Genomic DNA, 6,000 nt, shown 5'->3' on the forward strand with positions numbered 1-6,000 from the left:
GAATCCTTTTGAATTGAGAGCTAGGAGTCCAAGACTTGAGGCCCTAAAATCTTTCCCTCCCTCCTTCTCTCCCTCCCTCCCTTTCTTCCTTTTTTATTTTTTTTAATTTTTAAGACACAGTCTTGGTATGAAGCCCTGGCTAGCCAGGGACTTGCTATGTAGATCAGGCTAGCCTCAAACTTACAGAGATATGCCTGCCTTTGCCTCCTGAGTGCTGGAATTAAAGGCACTCACTACCACATCCATTGAGACCCTGAACTTTTGCTGCAGAGAATGTGATTCCTTCCAGTGGAGTTCAAAGTCAGTTTTTTGTTTTTTTTTTTAATACTGTTTTCAAAAAGACTTGGTCTCCAGGTTCTAGATTGTGAAAGGTCTGGTTGCCATCAGTTGGTGGGTTTCAGAGTGCTATTTTTACCGGGTTAAAACTACACTGTGGCATTGTTCACTGAAGTCATGCAGTATTGACCCATGTCATAATTTATGACAATTCTGTAGGGTGGAGGCTTTTCAGTCACTGTTTCATAAGGGGTCAATTGATGTTTTCTAGTGGGAGTAGATCTGATTGCCATTGGTAACATTAACCAACGTAAATCTAGTCGCCTCAGCTTTGCCTAGTGTCTTGGGTTTGTGATTCCATAACCATTTTGCAACCTGCCCAGTGAAAGTGAGTCTTGCTCCAATTCACTGTTGATTCCTCCAGGAATGCTCCCAAATGGAAGTAACCTTTGAAAACAAAAGAGAAGTAAGGGCTGGTAAAGTGGCTCAGTGGGTAAAGGTGCTTGCTGTCAAGCTGAATGACCTGAGTTCCATCCCTGGACCCACATGGTGAAGGAGAAAATCGACTCTTGCAAGTTGTCCTGTGACCTCCACTTGTACCTCATGGCATGTGTGTACCCCCCACCACAACACACACACACACACACAAATAAATGTAATTTTTAAAATTAAATAAAAAAGTCAGTCTAGCTTTCTTTGTAAACTTGCATAGACAGTTTTTCATTCCTATTTCTAGAAATTTTAGTTACATGTTCTATTTTGTTGCTATTTTTGAGACAGGGTCTCTGTAGGTAGCCCTGGCTGGCTTGGAACTCACTATATTGAGCAGGCTAGCCTCAAAGTTTTAGCAATCCTCCTGCCTCAGCCTCCCCAGTGCTGGGACTATAAGCATGCACCTCTGTGCTTTCCACTAGTTTATTAATTGGAATTATCACCCCTTGGTGGACTGTATATCATACCAGCAATCTGTAGATTGGCGAGTCCAGCGATCCCTCTTTCCAGAAGCATGTACTTCTTCTTAGGACAGTTTTTCAGTGTGGCATAGAACATGTTTTCTAACAGTTCCAAATATCTTTAGTCTTCCTGTAGCAAAGAGCTGTAGAAGAGGCAAAATTTCACCTCTGTCTTCTTAGAGGTCTTTGTCTTGTTCTTGCTTTTATTTTGCTAAGTCTGAGAATTCGATTGTATGTTCAGATATCTCTCAGCCTCAGCTTTCCATTCTTGGGTTTTATTTATTTATTTATTCATTTTATTTTTCATTTGAGTCAGGATCTCACTAGGTAGCCCTGGCTGACCTCAAACTCATAGAGCTCCACCTGACTCTGCCTCCACAGGTGCTGGGATTAAAAGTGTGTGCCACCACACCTGGCCTTCAGCTTTCCATTCTTGGTAAGTGTCAAAACCTTTTGGCCTAAGAAATATTACTACATGGGAATTTTATCTATATCTTATTATTTTAAAAATCATTTAAATTACATTTATTTGTTTAGTGTTTGTACGTGCACAAGAGCCCTAACCCATGTGTGGAGGTCAGAATATAACTTGCAGGAGTCAGTTCTCTCTTTCCACCATGTGGGGCCCAGTGATCAAACTCAGTTTGTCAGACTTTTCAGTTAGTACCTTAACCCATTAAGCCATCTTGCTTGCCCCTTATCACTTAAAAAAATGTTATGTGTCTGAGTGTTTTGCCTGAATGTATGCCAGAAGAGGGTTATGAGTCCCTTGGAAATGGAGTTACAGATGGTTATTAGCTGCCATGTGGGTGCTGGGAACCAAACCTGGGTCCTCTGCAAGAGCATCCAAATTCTTAACTGTGGAGCCATCTCTACAGCACCCCCCACCCTTTTCACTTATTTTGAGCTGTCATCCTTAGATTGCTATATTACTTACTTTTTTTTTAATCACTTAAGAAAGGAAGGATTTAGCTGGGCCTGGTGACCCCTGCCTTTAATTCCAGCACTCAGGAGGCAGAGGCAGGTGGATCTCTATGAGTTTGAGGCCAGCCTGGTCTCCGTATAGAGTTCCAGGCCAGGGCTACATAGTGAGACCCTGTCTCAGAAGGAGAGAGACAGGGAGGGAGAGGGAGGATTTATGATGGTTCATGGTTTGAGGGGTTCTCTCTGTCAACACCTTCACAAACAGTCCCAGAGGTGTGTCTCCTAGCCTAGGTGATGGTAATACAGTCAGGTAGATGAAGAATAACCATCTTAATTGCTTATAAAGATGAGACATTAAGGGGCTGGAGAGATGGCCCAGTGGTTAAGAGCACTGACTCCTCTTACAGAGGACCCAGGTTCGATTCCCAGGACCCACATGGCAGCTACGAACCATCCTTAACTCCAGTTCAAGGGGAATCGGAAACCCTCTTCTGACCTTTGCGGCATTGCATGACACGGGTGCACTCACATACATTAAAAAGCTAGCCACCACCTCATTTTTCTTGCTGACAAATTTTGTAACATAAGGTAATTTTACTCTAAGCCTATATAAGAAAAGTTGTGTGTCTGTATTATATTTCATTATGAAAGTTCTGAAGATATGTCTATTTTAACTGAATCACCAAAATTACTGAGTCATATGCACTTGAAAGGCATTTGGAATAGTTCTGTTCTGGAGAGAATATGTCATCTAGACAAGCTTGTATTTTCCTTAAATCTGATTAAATTGAGCTGTTTTATAGTTTAGCTTGCTAATGTCCAAAAATAATAGAAAAATATCAAACATATATATGGAGAGAGAGAGAGGGGAAGAAGATAAGTAAAGGCAGATCCTACATATTTAATTCTAAAATTTTATTTTTATGTTCAAAGCTATTTACTTATTTATTTAGTTATGTGTCTCTGTGTGTAAATGTATGTGTACGTGTGTGTGTGTGTGTGTGTGTGTGTGTGTGTGTGTACCCCTGCAAGCCAGAAGAGGGCATGCTGGGAACCCAACTTTAGTCTCATACAAAAACAACAACCACTGAGCCACTTCTCCATCCCCTAATTCTAAAAGTTTAACCATATGTTAGGCATCATAGAAGCTCACTGGATCCAAATTGGTTTTTCTTGTGGCAGGGTTTCCTGTCCAGATGGGCTAAAGCTTAAAAGCTTATTTACAAAAAAGGCTTTGAAGATGACTCCGTTGGCTTTTTGTAATGAACCTTTTACAGAGGCAATCTCTGACTTACTTGGCCATTTAGATGGTTCTGTGTACCAATTAAAGAATAGAGCCCATTGATTTTGTGGCTTTCCTTTCTTTTCTAATTTGATTCACAAAGGAAGACTTTTGATCTAGGTTAAAACTCTCTCTCTGTGGCCACAGTAATTCTAAAGTTGTACTTGGTAAGGCTAACTCATTTTTTCTAAAAACACACATTCTGGGTCCATGTTTATTTTTGTACAGAAAGTTAGCCAGTGTCCTAGAAAGTAGAATTCTGGACTCTTGCGAGTCCCATACCTCTTAAATTTGGGGATACCTGTACCTGCCTGGATGCTCTAGCTAGATACACTCTAGTTCATTGTCCAATCTGATCAAATTGTGGACCCAGTCCAGTAGAAATTGCTCAAAAAGTTTGAGAGTTCTAAACACAAATTCATGGAGCTTTACTGGAGGCAGAACTCATCCACAATTCTAACTGATGTAAGAAATCAGTGGCACAGTGGCCCTGGTAAGGATCTTTACTCAGTCACAGGAGGTCAACTCTAAATCATACTTCTACACCAGTCTTAAAGTTAGAAAAAACAAAACCTCATTTGACTAATTAAATCTAGCAGTTTGTGTGTGTGTATGTGTGTGTGTACAAATGTGGAAGTCAGAAGACAATTTGTGGGAGTCAGTTCTCCTCCACCATGTGAGTCCTGGGGCGTGAACTCAGGTTATCAGGCTAGGAGGCAGGCATTTTTACCTGGTGAGTCATCTTCCCTGCCCTTGCAGGGTTTATGTGAGCTAAGAAAAGACTGATGAATTGGAACCAGGAGAAGTTCAGAAAGCTCCATCTAAGAGGTGGACAGATGGTATTTATAGACAGGAAAAGGAAGTGACTGGAAAAACAACTCAACATTCGTCTTTGTAGCCTGAGCAGTTTGCAGCCTGTGATTGGCCACAAGTTCAACTGATGTTGAGACTCTTGTTATTTGTTATAAAAATATACTACTCTCAAGTTAGGTTGCATCATTTGCATATTAAATTCATGCCGTATGGGAAAATTGTTTAACAGGTGAATAGAAGGGCTCAGGCTGGGGTAGGGGCTGATGGTGTGAGAGAGTGGAAGGGGGAGGCTGACCCCTGCAGCTGAAGTCATCCCAAGGTCAAGGCTATTTTTGGGTAGGACTTCTAGTGGAGGATGGAGGGCACATCCAGCTTTAAGGTATGAACACTTCACCAAGGTTGCCAGACATGACCTTCCATACATGACCTTCTCACTGCTTCACCAAAGCATTCCACATGTGCCACCCAAAGGCTGAGTCTGAGAGCCTTTGCCAGCGCAACAATCTTGTCAACAGTATGTTTATGGCTTGGTGGTTGACAGGATTAATAATGGCCTGAGTTAATCAATATAGCATTAAAAATGTCCAACCGTTTTTATGGTCCTGTTTGTCTTTATCTTTGTTTTGTTTCTTAAATGAATTAGGATCCTATAGAAATAACAATTCAGGATCTCTTGACCTTGAAGCAGCCTGACTAAACAGCCTGGGACTTGAAGTGGAGGTGTTTGTCCTGTAGCCTGGAGGGGCCCAGGAGATTTTTCAATCTAGGTGTAGAGCTGGATCTCTTGGTCTTTGAAAGAGAAGTGGGAACACACCCTAAAGCTAGCAAGTGGCTCACTTTAAAAGCTGCTGCTGTCCCAAAGGGACTTGGTGCTTAGTTGCTCAATTTTCTTTAGTGTTTGTTATTTATTTATAAAGCTGTATAAACCTAGGGCCATGTGAATGTCAGACGAGCAGCTCTACCACTGAACAGCATCCCCAACCTCAATTTAATTTATTTAACAAGAACTTTATAAATCACTGTTGTGTGGCTGTTTCCTCCAGATTGAAATATTTCCTCATGAAAAGACCAGGGTGTATTACTCAGGGTTCTCCAAAGAAACAGAACCGGTAGAATGAATATATATGTATAGAGATTTATCGGCTTAGCTCACAGGATAGAGTCCAAGTAGTCCAACAACGGCTGGTGTGTTGTGAATGCCTTATCTGGGGTGAACAGATATTTGTTTGTTATGCAACAAATACTTATATCCAAGTGTTGCTCTCAGTATTTTACAAAGTTTTGCTCTTTTAATTCTCCTAACATTGCCATACAACAGAGACTAATACTAACCTCACTTACAGATGGAGAAACTGATGTGGAGAAAGGGTGAATGTTTTGTCACACATCTAGTTAAGTAGCAGAGCCCTGATTTCTACCAGGCTGATGGTCTGGACATCAGTCCTGCTGACTTTCCTGATTTTGCTAGTTTTAAGAGTATCAAGTACCTTGGGTGTATGTGTGTGTATGAGAGCGACAGAAACAGAGATAGGACAGAGACAGGAGAGAGAGAGAGAGAGACTAAGTTGTCCTGGCAGGCCTGGAGCTTCCTAGCTAGACCAGGCTGGTCTCAAATTCATGGAGCGCCACCTGCCTCTCCAAAGTACTGGGATTAAAGGTGTGTGCCACCATACCTAAGGGACATCTTTGAACCCTCCCTTTGGATGTTGGATTGTTGAGACAGCAGACCCCAAGAAACTGGAATTCGCTCAG

Source organism: Nannospalax galili, unplaced genomic scaffold, assembly GCF_000622305.1.
Source record: "Nannospalax galili isolate Female #2095 unplaced genomic scaffold, S.galili_v1.0 scaffold1051, whole genome shotgun sequence".
In the NCBI taxonomy this organism is placed as follows: Eukaryota; Metazoa; Chordata; class Mammalia; order Rodentia; family Spalacidae; genus Nannospalax; species Nannospalax galili.